Consider the following 17,438-nt stretch of genomic DNA (forward strand, 5'->3'; position numbering starts at 1 on the left):
TTATAGATTATTTCCTTTTCAGGAAAGGGCAGTTCTGTGTGGGATCAATTTGCCACAATCTGTTCTGTTCAACTGTCCACAAGTTACACTAAAATGACACTTCCAACTGTGCTGTATTCCAGAGCTTCAAAAATTAATTTATTATAAAATGTGTGATAATTTACACTTTTATTTTGGAGTTAGATTAGAAGAGATTAGATTTGAACTTAGAAGAGTAAATTAAACGTGTTAAGGGCTTAATATTTTCCACACCACCTGTGGGGTGTCTGGGAATTATTCTACACAACAACATAGCTAAGCCTACAGATTATCTAAGGGTTACTTGTAGGGGAGAAATCCTCTTATAATATCAATCATTTAAGAGATATCTTAAATCAGAACTAGCTCTGAATTTTAAGACAAGGATTAAACCAACATATTTTGTCAAAAAATTATATATTTCAACAAATCAACATGTTATAAAGAATATGAATCTTTCCTTGACAACTCTGGTCAAAGCAAACTATTCCTTTTGTATTCTGTGTTTTTCAGAAAGAATTTGGTATATTATTTTCTAATGTAAAAATGTACTAGGACAATCAATACCTCAATAAGCGTCTCCTATCACTGAGAGAGAGGGTGCAAAACTGAAAGCAGCAGAAGCATATTGTCACCTGCAGCCCCAACACAGTCCAATATATCAGACATCACAGAATATTCTGACTTGAAAGGGACCCACAAGAATCATCAAGAACAACTCCAAACACCACTCCACAAATTATAGAAATGAGGCAAACCATTAGGTTTGTTCTGTTGGCTTTTTTTGGAGTCTTGGCCTCATCTGTGCCCGTGGTGCTATTTTCCCTGAGTTTCCAGTGTGATTCCACCTAGCCCACACTCACATGGTATCACAACTCTGCTGGCAATCAGCAATGTACACAACTGATATCAGGTGATTAATTATTTTTTTTTTACTTCTGAGAGGTGCTTCATTATCTTCAGGGACAAGATTGTTTTATTGGTTTCTGGCAGCAATGAAAAGACAGAAGTGCTGTACTTTGATGTGTGCACAGGAATGAGATAAATCCAGAGCACAGGAAAAAGCAACAATGCTCCAGTGAGTGTCTCCATGCCATTTAATTAAATTTTGCACTGTCTTGTCACACAGTTCTGGGTATGACCATAAGCATCTGAAACAATGGAGCAGAATTTGCTACTCTGTTCATTTTTTCCATTTTTAAGAGAGGACTAAAAGACTCTCAGCATGGGCAAGAGAGAGGGATGTGGACTTTTGGCTTGAGCTAACTGGCACAGAAAGAAGTGAGGCTCAGGCAGGACTCTCTATCAGTTTGTTAATATCAGCTGAAAACAGCAAGGCTGCATCATGCTTCCTAACCCACTTAAACAGGGCAGGCAGGGGAAAAGGAAATATCACTGCTTAGCAACAGCATTTCAGTCCATTACAGATGGATTGTGCCACTCGGCAGGACCATGATCCTTCCACCCCACTGTGGGCGAGGAGGCAAACACATCAAAAAGCAAATGCATGAACTCTAGTCAAGCTTTCATGACGCTGAATTCTACAGCAATGCCTCAAAAATTGGTCCTGGTCTCTTCTTTTTCAAAGATGTGAGAGGGTGATTGGATTTTTGCCCATGGGTTTGTTGGGGCCTGTTGGGGCTGGGGAGAAAGTCTGCTTATGCTATTAACAGCTAGGAGATATGAAGGAAAACTTAAGTAAAATCCTACTCTCTAAAGCAGCTGGGGGCACAGCATGGATGTACACAGCTGGAGTTTCTTATTCCACCTTGCAGAAGAGAAAGCACCAGTATCAGAAGGAGCAGAGCAGACTTACAGCTGTTGCTTAGTTCTAAGATCATGAGCAAAGGTTCCCTCCTTTTCCTGGGTGCACCCACACAGTTCCCCCCTGTGCATTTACTGGCTCCAAAAGCTGTCCCAGAAATCCATATTGTTGCTTTGATTAAGGGTGACAAAGTCAGCAAAATGCAGAGCAAAGTGGCAGCTCTGTTTCTGCTCCAACCAGAATGAGCAGCATCAGCAAGTTCTTAATGCCCCATTGACTTCTGCATGATGGCAATACAGATGGTACAGTGAAAAACCAGCAGTGAGAAGAGCTACATAAAACCTAGAATTTTAGGATCATTCTGCAGAGTTCCATCCTGTTGAAACACATCTGTTCAGCTACAGAGACAAGCTGTGCTAGCTGCAGATTGATCTAAAATAGTCTGAAAAAGGAATGTTACAGCATGCACTAGCACAAGTGGGGGGCTAAAACAACACAAAACAGCAGTCAGGGTTTGACTTTGGACTAACTTTGACCCACATTAGAAGGAGTAAAGCAGAGCAAATAGCCTAAACTGCCCAGTGAAGTGCATCAGAAAACAAGTCTAGCCATCAGCATTAGTCTAGTCAAGGATTATATAGAGGTCTATCAAATTGATTTGATACCCATCTGTAGTTTGCAACAATTTTCCCTATAAAAAAAAAAAAAAAAAAAAAAAAAGGAGTTTAAAGAGTTGCTTTGCCTCACAAACATTTACTAATGAGCCATATCCTGCTGTTTATTTGTATGCTGAATCTCTTTTAAGAGTTTACAGATATTTAACCTGGAACTGTGGCATGTTTAGGGCTCTAAAAGTTATATTAGGAAAGGAACATAATGATGAATAACTCTCCTTCCAGAAGGTAGAACATGAGACTACAGATGGGACTGGCAAACAGCAGCACCTACATACTGCAGCTACTGGTGACTGCAAACAAATATTGCAGATCTCTGCCTTCTGTATATGGGGAGAAGCACACCTGCATCTCCATTTGCAGTCCTGCCCTGTAACCCCTGTGCTGCCTGCAGAACTGGTCAGATCTCAAGATAATTTATGGGACTATCTAGATAATGCAACCAGGCACAGATCAGAGTTCAAACTCTTTAAAAAGTCAAAGGCAAGGGAAACCTTGAGTACATTCAGTGGTGCGGCCCTGTTGCCCGGTTGGGATTTGTCTTAATGTATTTTGGAGAAAAAAAAAAATGTTAGAGAAGAAAATGAAGGGTTTAAATAAAACTGTATACAAAAAAAAATCCTAGTAAGCAAACAAAAAAGTGAAATCTCTTGTCTCCTATCACAGACTAAAAATCAGTTAAAAGTTATAAAAACAGTAAGAAAAAGGCACTGCTTCTCATCACAGGAGAAAGGTTTTTATAGTAAATTAATCCAATGTAATTCATTTATTAATGATCAAGATAAAGGGAAGAATTTAAATGGAAAATTTGTCCTCAGCTGAAAATCATTTAGCACAACGTGGGCCAAAGCAGGAAACAAAAAGGCTCCTTCCTCAGCCCAAAACAGCAAATGTAATTCACAGAAAGTGCCCAGTAATCTATATGGAGAAGAATGATGTAAAGTCCTAGGATGAGTCCAAACAGACAAAAATTGTCTCAAGAACAACAAAGCATCCTTGTGAAAAGCCAGTGAACCACATCATTAACAGGTATTGGGTGATGTGGGTAATATATACCTATATGCACACACCTATGGATAACTTCTTTATTATGACTTTATCTAAGCCCTTCATACAGCTTCATTCGCAATCATGTATCCAGTTCTAATCACTTATTATTTTAAAAAAAGTTTCAATGGAAGTGGTGGAAAATATATAAAAATCATCCCTATAGAAGACATTAAAAAGACACTTGTCACAGAGAAGCAATACACATTACAGACAGTGAAAATGTGAATCAGGTACTTCCAATTTTTAAAGCAGACACTCGTGTCTCCTACTAACTTACCAAAAAGTAACTGAAAATGTAGTTAATGTGGAGAATTGAAAGAAATCTTTTTTAAAATCAGACTAATCCTATGTGGATCGCTACCACAACTCAAAAAAAGCAGTTGGATTTATAGAACAAAGACAGCAGTGGCCTAGTTAAGATTAGAAACAACAAACAAAGATTTAGATATGCAGAGAAGAGCATCATTTAGGACTGGGGAAAAAAAAAAAGTTTTAAAGTACGTATTTAATTAAAAATTGGCCAGGCAGGATTTCTAGTGCCTTCCTTTAAAGAATCTGACTGCTTCAAGAATGCAAGAGCAGAGTGACAGGTTTCCCCTGGAGTGATGTCTGCTCTTTCTGCCTGTGCTCCTAAACTGGATAATTGGGAATTGACATAAAATTCTTTGACTTTAATGACAAAGAAAAATAGTGCATATTCTGCTGGATCTTCTTAGAGAATAATATAAGCAGTTAAGGTTTTGGGAAATCTTTCTCCTACCTGACTTTTATTCCCTGCTGTTTCCAGAACAATAATAAACATAGTGATCCTGCACTGGACAACACTCTGCCCCTAAAATTGTTCTCTGGTAGAGAGCAGTACAAAAGAAGGGCAACTCAGTTCCCCCACAACCCAAAATGTTGCATAGGAAAAATGCATGTTCATTAGGATTTTTTTCACAGTCATCATTTTCAAAGATACCAGGAGAGTACAGATGTTGATTTATTGACTGTAATAACCTGAGGATATTTCTTAGCACTATAATTGAACAGCCAGCTGAATTTCCATTTCCAAAAGCCTTAAGAAAATATTCTCATTTTCTTACAAAAAATGCAAGTGAAAATAAAGGGGGCAAATCATACAGGCAATTCCACAAAAAAAAAATATATATACATAAAAATATATTGGAAAAAATGCTATTAGTTGCTAGGTGACAACATTTTTACCTGTTCTGTCAGAGTATTTGCAAAATACTTACAGCCAAGAACACAAAAGTTTCAGTTTCTCACCAGTTCTATCTATATCAGGTGAAAATATTGGAAAAGACATAAAATCATGCTTGAGAAGAAACCCAGTGTTGCAAGCACCAGCTAAATAATGTAGGACAACCTGTTAAAGTTAGAAATGCAGATGGAAGATTATGAAATGAGATTAAATTGATTAACATCTCACGCATATTGTGGGAGAATAACCAAGAGGAAAGATAAAAATGCTTGATGTTCCTCATGCTCACAGGTGAGGTGCTCTGAATTTTCAGCATGAGGTGAGAGCAGAAGATACAATTTTAGCATTCACACACGAGTTAAACCCCATGAAGTTGGATGCTAGCAGTTCTCCAGTGCAGCAGCACATGAAATACAGGGCAGACTTGCAGGAACTACATCACCTGAAACAAAAAGCAGTTGGAAGGATTCTGGAAAAGAGCAGAGAAATGGTGCTATGGATACCAAGATGGTTTTATGGAAACAATTAAAATAATTATATATACACCTTGATTAAGGGATTACTGAAGCGAGACACAGCGAAATGTCAACATATTAAAGCAGAGGGCTGTACAGAAATCAAAATCTAATGACATTTTCTTCTTCCAGTGGATTGTCTTAACTCTGAAAACAGAGTTTTGACATGAAAAAATCAACTAAAATGCTCACATTCTTATTATGATACATAAAAATTAATATATGAAATTAATATTAAAACATTTTTTGCTTTGATGAATTATGTACATTCCCCTTAAAGTTATATTTGATCTAGTCATGCAGACCCAGAAAAAGGGAACTGAAAAACAAGAAGAATCATTTTGATACAAAGTGAGATGTGCTGTGACAATTGCTCTCCAGAACCTAACCTCAGTTTGTGACACCAGTACCATTTTACTGAAAACTGACAGTACAGAGAACAAAGGCAGTGCAATCCTCCATCCTGGTAGGGATCAAATATTGTGATTGTCCTGACCTGCACAGGGGTGCCAGCCTGAGCCTTGAACACTTGCTGGCAGCATTCCTGGCTCTTGTATCTGCTGGCAGAGGAGAAATCACCAGGAGAGAAACCTCTCCCTGTAGGTTTCAAAATATGGATATTAAAAAGCATATATTGAACAATCACCCTTTTCAAAGAATTTAGCACAATTATGGTGGTGTACTACACCTTGCAGTATGAGTTTTGTTCTTGGCGGCTACAGGAAAATAATTGGATTCTCTTGGCTCTCCAATGTGAGCACAAATGAGAAAAACCATAAACCAGGAATTAAATCTCCTTTAAAACAGTACAGTACATTAGTGCCTGATTGCTTTCTTAATCACTTTTGTTCTGTACAGAGCATCTTTCTTAATCATTCCTTTACCATATACATGACAACCCCCATATATAATTATACAGCTTTAACATTATATTCTTTTGGATTAAGGAAGCACCTCCTCTGCTCTTAGTGACAATTATTCCACTCTGTTAAAGAAATTGGTTACTTTTACCCAGCAACAGAACTGGCGCCCATTGTGATATGTAAAATATTGCTTGATTAGTTAAATGGTGATCATTTTCAGAAATCACTATGTGATAATTATCTACCTATTTTGGTACCATGCTTTTAATGAATTTATCTCCATATATGAGGTCTAAGAATTCCTTGTCAGGCTTTAAGCCTAAATCTTAACAAAATAATGGAAACTACACCAAATTTCTTTGCTTAACACAAAACTCAGTTCTGTTTATCTTCATTGCCACTTGCCACCTCTGGAAATGGCTCCCCCATACATGTTTCTTTCACCATATTTGAATGCAGTTTTTAACTCTTTAACTCTCAATGCTCACAAATTTTACTTTTCTGTACCTACATGGTGGGTTTTGATGGTCCTGCCATGGTTGCAAGACACACTTGTATTATTCCACATTCTGGAAACAATTAGCAAAGTCCAATAAAATTAAATTCCTCTGGCAGCATCAGCAATGAAATGAATGAATAAATAGGTGATGCCTAAGCTTCTCCCCTCTCTTTGGAGATTATTAGTGTTGAAAAGCCAGGAATGCTATAAAGTCTGTGTGCAGAATAATAAATGGTGGAGGCTGCATTGCTAGTGAGTGCAGTACTCTGCAGTTGGAGATCCTGCTCTCTCTGAGGAGGTTTATAGACAAACAAACAAACAAACAAACAAACCATACTTGCAAAAGGTGTGCATTTACCATTTACAGGAAAAATTACCAAAATTGAAAGGAGTTTGACAAACCATGAGGCCAAGTCCCCCATGGCTCATAAAAGCTCAGTGTGCTCCATTCTGAAGCAGGATGTCTTTGATCTTTCATGTAAATATCATTGAATCAGTATATCCTGTTCCACTCTGAGATTTGACTCACAGGGATTTACAACTGGTGATAATTCATGGATGTGTAGAATCAGTCCAGAGCAAAGCAAGCAAAGTAAGTGCCATTTCTTCAAGGGAACAAATATTCAAATCAGCCTCTAGGGTTCCTCTTAATGGAAATACTTCTTCTTTGATGAGAAATATTGATATAACAGCAATGTGTCTTTTAATTAATTAGTGGGTCATTAATCTGCTGATGTCTAGAGATTATGAAATCTTAGTATTCAAAGAACTGAGAAGTTATTTGAAAAAACTTTAAATGCTGAGCTAATCTATTCAATGATGAGTTGAAGCTCAATGTGAGAACAGGCAGAGCTGTAATAGGAGCTATTTGTTCCAACATCTGTGTTGCTGTTCCAAGACTTCATAGTAAACAAATAAGCACAGTAAAATCTCTTCAAGTCTAAGCAATTATTTCAGCTTTTTTTTTTTATGAACTAAGCACTAAGTGCATCTGGCTGAGTCTGACAATCTAATCTTCAATTATAAAAAATCATAAATTAAACAGAAAATATTTTCATTAATTGCAAAACAAATGTAGAGAATATCAGCAAAACTCAAAGTGACATGAATACCTTTGGGTTTAACTTCTTAAAGAAATAAAATGACAGATTTTTTTTTTTTTCTTCTTAGGTACTATTTATCTAGAAGTTTATCCTTAAATATCTCTTTAATATTTTTCCATGCAAAGAAATTATGATGCCACTTATAACATGGATTTTTAAATTAACATGAGAAGGAATTTCAGGTCTATTATTCCCCCATGTGGAACATTCTATGAGATATTCTACTTCATCTCTCAGGAAATCCTTACACTTTGCTCATCTTTTTCATGTCTTAACAATTCTTTTTTTCTCTCTGGCCTTGAAGACAGCAATTTTGATACCCTCTGGGCAGAGCACTGTTGCATATAATCCCCTCTCATGCCTCATCTTAGCCCATTAGCTGTGCTGTCCCACTCTTGACCAGAAAATAATATTCACAATTGTTGTCCTGCACCTGTAAACATGCCTGGGTAAAAGCTCACCTTTTCCAAAGCAAAGTATGAAAAGTGACTGCAACAATCACAGTGCAATGTTTGTTCCTGACCTGAAGCTGATTTCTTCTCCCTGAGCTAATCCACCACTGCCCCACCCTGCTGCAGTGTTTAGGTCCCACTGTCACTGCTTCTGGTTATGCACTTCTAACCCATCCCCTGGCCTGGAGGAGCAGAGCATCCTCAGCTTTGATCTGAAGGAGGTGTCTGGACCCCAGTAACACCATTTGCTTCTGTTTTATGGGTACTAAACCACACAGCCAGCTCCAGAACGGGCACTGAGCTGAGATCAGAGAGGGCAACTGACCTCATCTCCTGCTATCTGAGTCTCCTTCCCGATGAAACCGGAGTCCCTGAGCAAGCAGGAAACAACAGCAAGGACCTCCTCTGGGTTCCTAGGTGAGCAGGAAATCAAATCACTCAAAAATGTTAACTGAAACTTCATAGCTTTCAAGGTCTCATAGCTTCAAACTTCAAAGTCTCATAGCTTTCTTTCAGCTCTTTCAAAATCACAGGATGAACAGAACAAATCTCTTGCCCGGTTACAGGTTTCTGACAGGAACCAACAGCAGAGGCTTAGAGAAAACAAGAAATGAACAGGGAATAGCACTGTGAAGTTTTCCCCACTGCATACTCCCACCTTCTGGCAAAACACAATTCAGAGACTTCCTAAACTGAAGTTTGTATCTGCATCCTTCTTTTTAATGATTTGGGTTTTTTTAATGAATATATCTTTGGGCCTTAGCTTTAAAGGTCCACATCATGTGGTAGCAATGTGGTTCTTCTGCTGAGTAACAATTTTCTTTCTCGTATGTCCTATAAAACATGTGTGATCGTTTCAATTGCTGCCCTACAGGTCTCGTCCTGTGAGAAATAACAAACAGTTCTTACTCACTTTCTGTATGGTGTCTATGGTTTTATATTTTTCTTTCTGTTCAACCTCCCTTTAGCAACTGTTTGGTGTTTCTTATAATTTTCAACCTTCTTTAGATAAAACCAAAGATACACAAAACTTGAATATTCAGTGAATTTGGAGTGACATAGTGATATTTTCTGATTTTCCCACTGAAGTCCTCCCACTAGTTGTTTAATACACCATCTGCATTTTTGACCACTGCTGAACATTGAGTTGACATTTTTTTAAACTACCCACAAAAATGCCAACATGTATTTCCTGAATGGTAATAAGTAATTTACAGACCAATTTTCTTTGGCTTAGTTAGGGTTGATTTCCTCTCTTTTCCCCCTTTCTCCCATTACTTTGCACAAATCAACAGTGAATTTCATCTGCAAGTGTATTACAGATCTTTCAGCCTCATTAGATTCTCTTGCAACTGCTCACAGCCTATTTCTGTGTTTGCCAAAATAATTTCATACTGACCATAGACACTTCTTTTGCTCTCATTGCTTTTCCAAATTCTTTGTGAATTTTTGTCCTAGCCTAAAAGTTCTAGATAAGCTTTAGAATTATATCCTTGTAATTATGAGCTTTCCTCCACCTATATCAGCATGTGGGACATCAGAAATATAATAATTAAAAAGGAAGATTTGGAAGGAAAAGGAGTGAACAGAGTTCTTGTGTCTGAGACTGCTTTGCTCCAAGATTATACCTAAGACTATTTTCAAATCAAATGTACCAGGTTTCTCTTCCCCCTTTGCAACCAGTGATTCCAAGTATATTTAGCTAAAGAGATCTATCTATCTATTGATAAAGGTGGGAACAGAAAGAAAAATGTGTATGTGGTTATAGAAAATTCACTGGCCAGCTCCATCCTAACTAAAATCTGAGATTCAAGAGAGGGGAAGAGAATCAGTGCAATTGCTGAAGACAATCCAAGGCATTCCTGGCCCAATGACTCCTTTTGTTATCTAGTAAAAATATTTTTTTACTAGACATAAAAGTAAGTTTTTAATTAGGTTTAGAAAACTCTTTCACACTTTTATTTATAACTCCAGGCATATTTTCAGCGTGCAACAAGAAAGTAAAGGATTTTTTCCTTGTTTTCTCTAGCACCTTACTTATTTTGCTGCCTGAACTTCATTCTGTCTGTGCACCCATTCTATAAAGTACACCTTATTTAAATGATGATAAATTCCCTTCCTCCTTTGGATACCCACTTCATTTAATACAGAATATATAAATGCTTCAAAAAAAGAAAGAATGATCACTGGGAGGTCTCATTTTTTTCTTAGCCCTTCAAAGCAACAGTCCTTTTGTGTGTGGTTTCCCCTTACAGCTGTTTCTGTAGCATTGAAAACCATAATCTGTGAGCATTTCATGAGCCATAATGAGTTCTTGTAGTATCATCCTGGGAGATGCTGTAGATTTCAGATTGCCTCAGCAGCCAATCCCTTTCAAGCTCCTTCCAAAGTGAACAAGACAGTGAAAAAAAAGGTAATTAGATAACAGTGGTTCAGCATTATGTGGCATGTTGTAAAAAAAAAGGAGAGAAAACCTATAACATTCAGCTCCTTGGAGTTCTGCAGTGAAGTGCATATTTGCAATGCATAAGGCTGGTACTGTTATATCTCAATTCACACCTCTGTAAACTCTTCAGTTTTCACAAGTCAGAGCAGATATTCACATTAAAATCCATTAATTTAATCCACTAAAGGCCATAAAAATTCAGAGGATGCTGGACCATTCCTAACCTAAGCATTTACAGAAACCTTGTAATTGAGAAATACTTACATTTCACTGAAAAGCTCTATCATGCCAGAGAAGCTTTCAACTGCTGACACACCAGAGTTATTTGGAATATTCATTTTATGGTTAAAAATGAGTTTGACTTAAGGTAAGGGAAAATTCTTGGCTCCAGCATGATTTTACAGGTGATCAATATAAACTTGAGAGCAAGTCACTACAAATAACATCTCACCCACATGGCCCATTTCTGATTAACTCTTTCCTTGATCTCGTTGGATTCATTTGTCAGTAAAGATACCAGTATCTCTATTTATGAATGCAGTTCTAACAGTACAGATTATACAAGTTTCCCAGTGTTTCAGTGCCTATTCCCTGCTTTAAAATGAACAAGAAAACCGAGCATCATATTTTCTCTTTTTTTCTGCCTTTTAAATCATATTCCCTGCCTACTTCTGGTGCTTTCACCCTTTTTACAAAAGTTTTAAATCATACGATTACAACCTGTAGATCTCATTCAGGGCTCAAGCAAATATTTGTGTATATGAGACCCATATAAGCAGCTCATCCAAAACAAAACCTCTTTTCATGTTACCTGTGAAGGCCCTAGTTTAGTAATGCAAATAACAGTGCAGTGTCAATGCAGGGAGCATGGTACAATTAACCATAAAAGATGCAGAAAAGGCCTGCTCCAAACCTTGAGTCCAGCTGAGCAGTAATCTGGGTCAGAGGCACTAACACAATCAGATCTGTGTTCCTTTTCCTGGGTTACTCTTTCCCTGTGCTAGCTGTTTCTAACTATATCCCTTAACTCTCCCCTTCGTCACTGCTTCCAGGAGTGTTTGCTGCTTCTCTGAGAACTCCCCTACTGAGAGTATTTGTCAAGTAAGAGATCTCCCCTGCTCCAATCACATAGGAACCTTCTGGCTGAGTGTGGGAAGTAAAAGCCTCGTTGCTCACAGATGGCAGGAGAGAAAAGATGCACATCCCCTCCTGCCCAACCTCTGCAGCCACTCCGGGACTCCCAGGAACCCTCAGCTAGAGATTGTCTTAGCAACCCCACGTTAGGGGAGACAATTTCCATCTGTTTGGCCTTCCTGTAAATAATAGCTGAGATCTTGTGAAGTCTATCAGTTGAAGCAAAATGGGAATTCTTTCCCTGTGCTTACTTTCAAAGTATTTTCTCTCTGCCTAGCAACACAGGACTTCACAGACAGGACATTAGTTTGTTATCAGCCCATGAAAGAATCGCTGGAAAAGTGTCATTTTGTAGGTGCCACCCCAAAAGAGACTCCTCCTGCCAAAGCAGAGCAGGCTATTTCCCTGCTGAACAAACAGGAAAGGAGGATGGCCTTTGATATGAGTAAGGAAAGAGACAGGTCAGCCATGCAGGTGTGTGTCTGCATACACGAGTACAATTTCAGAACAAACAAAAGGGTGGGATTTTGGTAACACAAGTAGAAAGGTCAATTCATTTTCTCCAATTCCTTTCCTTGACATAGTCAAAGATATCTCTCTTGTGAGGACTGCTTATCCTTGCTACTGAAGCAGGCTGTGAGTATGCTCACCAGGACTTCTGGTGTGGTTTGAAAAGTACGATACTGTGTTTCTTGAATATTTAGAAGAAGCCAAAAGAAAGATGAATTCAGAAAGGAAACAGGTGATGGTTTACTGGCTGCTCAGCATCTGCTTTCATCAACTCAAAAACATCCTCATTTGATATGCGTGCAGGGACATTCTACTAATATTCATTTGAATTCAGGACTCTTACCTCACTTCTCCTTTCCTTCACCACCTCAATTATGCTCCACACTAAAAGGTATAAAGCACTTTTATCTAATTATTTGACTTGCTATAAAAGTTGTCCTAACTAGCATTTTCAAAAATGAGGAGCTCACAGAATACCTTTGCCATTAAACCTTTATGCATTTGAAAGGATATCTCTAGGTTTAGGAGTTGGGGGGGGCGAGGGGAAGGGGGGGGAGCTGTTCTTTTGCATGTAAATTGCTTGGATAATGACATAAAAACTTAGAGGATACTGTTCACACACACAAACAAACTGCATTTTTCCTGTCTCTGTAAAGACAACAGTGTAAAATCCCAAAACTGCTCTAAAGTTCAGAGAACAGAGGGATGCTGATCCTTATGATCATTAGCATACACAGTAATAACTCTCTTTAATACCGTATTATAATTTTTATAATAAAATAAGTTTAAAATTTGATCCCTTTCTAGACAGGTGCTAAATCTCTGAAGCAGTAGTTTGCAGTGCATGAAGGGTAAGTTGTACAGCTCAACTTTAAGGCTGGCCATTTCCCTGCTTTACTGAAATACTGTGAAGTAGAGATATAGACAGAGCAAAGGTGAAACACTGTAGGAGCAGGAAAGAGCTCTGAATGCCTTATTGATTCCCTGATTTTTCAGATCCTTTTATTATCCACTGTTGAGCAGTCTAGGCAAAGGTGCCTAAGTGGCAGCTTCATAATTTCTAAAGTTTACACCATAACTGCCAATCTCCCCCTCTACCATCTGCTTTTCCTCCTCTTTCTTCCTTAGAGCACAGCTGCAAGCATTGTGTCTTCAATATTCTGCACAGAAATGAGGATGATTCCAGCTGGGATTTTTGGGGACATAAATAAATACAGTAGTTCCCTCTCTTGGGTTGAGCTCAGATCTTTTGAGTCCAGCGAGCAAACTTGAGTGACTGCAATAAACCCTGCATCCAGATTAAGGTGTCTCAAGAAAGAGCAGAGGTGGGGAAGAAGTTAACAGCAGCAGCAGGGACAATCAGGCAGAGCAAGCCCAGTACTCCCAGGCACTGCATCTTGTCAGAATTGCCAATCTTGGTAGGAGACAAAATTAATTGAAACTGGCTTCTCACAGATTTTTTTTCCTGAGGGTCAAATTAATTTACCTGCCCTTCAGCAAAGTCCTTGCCTTCATAACCCTGTAATACACGTGTAAAAAAGTGTCACTTTTTCATGATCTGGGAATTCAATTACTACAATAAGGGTCAATTCTATCTCTGTCAGACTTAATGTAATATTTAGAGGTCTCTCAAAGGCTTTCCACACTTGGGCACAGGCAATCTGTGAGGCTAAGTTTGCTTAGACCTGCACTATGGAGTAAAAAATTACAACAAATTTTCATATGTTTTCATTTGTCAGGAAATCTGAGAGGAAATAAATATTTCAAAGAAAATATGTATTTTGTCTTGTACCTCATTAACAGCATTGCCATTTACGTTCAAGGCACTTAAACCAAATAAACCCACTGAAATAACTGAGATGATGCTGAGGGTCAAAAGTGACATGTGAAATCTTGGCCCATGTCACTGATTCCTATATTGTAAATAACTGACCTTGTGGAAGACAACATGATGGAGAGAAAGTGATTTTTTTAGTGAAAACATGATTGAACTCAATATTTCTGTGAAAACCAAGAACTTTTTGTGAGGGAACCACAAAGATTTCACGAGTTTAGGCCTACGAAACATTTCTCTACAGTATATTTGTTCAAACTAGAAATCTCTTAGACCTCAGTTTGAGTTGATGGAGGGATTTTCTACTTACAGAAAACATGCTTAATGCAATAGCTGTGTATCTTGATATATTGTAGGGATCTCACTATTTTCACACTTTTTGTGCACAATTCAAACATTCTTGTGTGTACAAAAGATTTATTAGGAAGACTGCATATCCTTGAACAGCCAGTGCATGTATAACTTTCAACTAGACATATTGAACAGCACACTCCCATCCAGATGTCAAATTCTCCCAGCTGCTTATGCCATGATTAATCTAGTGGTTATCACCACAAAAGGGAATTTTCCCAGGAAAACACAGGTCAGCTTCACCCACCTCAGAAAAAATTTGTAAAATTACTGAATAAGTCTAGGGAATTCAAGCTAATGCCATTAGAAGAGCTGAGGAGGAGATTAGAAAATTTAATATACTAGGAAGAAGTGATAGGAGAGTGGGCCAGTCTGTGAACTTACACCATTTTGGCTACACTTACATGGGGCTGATGTAATTAATAGTCAAGAAGCTCATGCAGCCAGCTGGGCACTAAAGCAGGTTTTGAGGAAAACACTGTCCTTCACTGAACTGCAGGGCAGTAACCACCTGCTCAGGGCCAGCAGTAAAGACAGAGAACACTTTTATCTCAGGCCATGACAGCTATTTCTCTGCAGTCACTCTGCATTTTAATGATTGCTCTTTGACAAACAGCAATTAGTATGCTGAAGAGCTTGACAGACACCTAAAGAAGGAGTATTTTTCTTATCTGAAAGAAAGGATGGAGTTATGAGTGAGTTGAAATCTCCTGGAGAAGATGGAGAGGTACAGGAGAAAAAGAGAGAATTTTAAAAGGCATCAGGGAATATGAAAGGCATCATAGCAATGAACCTCTGAAAAGCAGGAAGTAATCTTGTACAAGAAGAGAAAAGAAACTTTAGATGGGCTTTACCAAAGAAACAAAAAGGCAAGCAGAGGTCAGGAAAGATGGGTGTGCACGTGATGGAGGAGCAGCCCCCAACAGGTCCATAAACTTTACCCAAAGCATGCTTTAATCCGTATGACAGCAGTGAAAGGAAAATAAATGTCTGCAGGCTTTCCTTTGTGCAGACAAAGCAAGAGGCAGTGGTGCTTTCCAAACAGCCTGTGCCTCTATTGGGAACTCTGTATCTGTCACAGTGGCTTTCCAGCCTACCTGGAATTGTGGATTAAATGAGCTCAGATTAAGGAAATCCAGGAGTGTTCTTTTAACAATGACATGGTAGTTGCCCTGGGGGCTCCACTCTGGCTCCTTCCTGGCCCTTACTTTCTCTGTAATTTCTTTTTTTTTTTTTACTTTTCTGATAGTCTGACATGGTTAATGCTGGCTTAATGCTTTCAGATGTACTTCAGCAAAGCACAGAAATACTTTCCAAATTCCAGGAAACACAGAAGACACCACATAAGAGCTGACATATGATGATTTTGTAGCAATTCAGAGTCACTTGGTCCTTAAAAGCCTTCACAAAAAAATTCTTTCCTGTGATTTTTTTCCAACTTTTTATCTTTAAAGATCTTTCTCCTGTTCCTGGGGACCTCTGTTTCCTCCAGACTACCCAGCACAAAGAGAGAATCTCTCTGCTGCTACCTGCCTTGCAGTGAGGCACCTGGCACACGTGTAGCAAGTTAACGTGGTGCCACAAGGTTACGTGGTTTAGAAATCAAACATGCTGACACTTTGAAAGCTATGTAATAAAATGTCTGTAATAATTTTGTAGTAAGAATATTTATTCTAATTTTCACATTTGTATTTGCAGTATGGAGACTTGTCTGAGTCCTGCAGGTACACAAGTAGGTGCCCACCTTCACCTGGGTGGATTGTCCTTTAGGGTGCACCTGCACTGGTTTTAGCTCAGACCAGGAGGATTTAGTAAATCTCCCAGATGTCCCCATTTCCTGTGCCTTGGTTCATGTGGTGGAGAGATTTCTGAGAAGATGGACCCCACGGGGGCCCAGCTGCCAAGCTGGTCCCAGCCACACCTCTGTTTCTGTGTATGGACACTTTGCCACCCTCTGCATCCTCCAGGATGCCACACCAGGGTTTCACAATTCCAGTTTGAGTTTTGCAGGAATGAGGCTTGGAATGAGGTGGACATCAAGAATAGGCTACACTGTGATTTGCACTTTGTTTGTCCTGGTGAAGAGCGGATTTCAAGTCCTGTCTTGGATTTCTTGGCTCTCAGGGTATCAGTATTCCTGTGCACAAATTCCCAGATCAGGAAAGAGAAACCTGCACTCTGTGCTTAGTTCCTTGTCACTTCCTATTCTGTGTCTGATTTCTCAGATCTGCCCCCAGCTCTGCATTTTCCTCCAGGGCTGATTTTGCAGCAAGCCTTACAATACTGTAAAAATACCAGTCCAGAGATATTACTGGGAAGAAAATAATTATGCAGTCAAATAACAGTGCATATCTACAAGAGTAAGGTATTGGTGTAATTGATAGCACTCATTATTCAGGATATTTTAAATTTTATTTTCTGTAGAGGTGGATTTATTTTCATCCTTTATGTCTTGAACAGTAACTCTTTTAATTCTGAATTTTTATAAGAGAGATACCCTAATTGTATTTTATTTATTTTTCAATACCATTAACAATACCATTATACTCATTTTTACTACTTGTGTAATAAGATAAAACTAAGGATACTATTATCAAGGTCTTTTCCTTTGCATATCCCTTTTTCTGCTGGGTTAGGCCATAGTTGTTCTTTCATTTAATTTATGTTTGGGTCACACAAGCTAAGATATATAGGTAAAAGTGAAATTGGCAGCCTATGTTGTCTTCCACATGTTCTGTCACAGGAGCAGTCAGGTTTCCATCTACTTTCTCAAGGGCCATAACAGACCTCCACCACAGAAACAGCTTCCCAGTCTTTATAACTTGCTGGGCCTGTAATGTGTGGCATTTAGGTGTAAAACTCACATCTGCCTTATGGAATTTCACTTCAGTTAATCTCTTCAAGATCCACATCCTGTCAAATGTTAAAGTGCCAATCACCATGCAAAAGTTACACAGAATTAGTTAAACATGTATAGGAACAAGAATAAAATGTAACCCTGGATACTACCATTTGAGAAA

Source organism: Vidua chalybeata, chromosome 4 (genome assembly GCF_026979565.1).
Source record: "Vidua chalybeata isolate OUT-0048 chromosome 4, bVidCha1 merged haplotype, whole genome shotgun sequence".
Taxonomy (NCBI): Eukaryota; Metazoa; Chordata; class Aves; order Passeriformes; family Viduidae; genus Vidua; species Vidua chalybeata.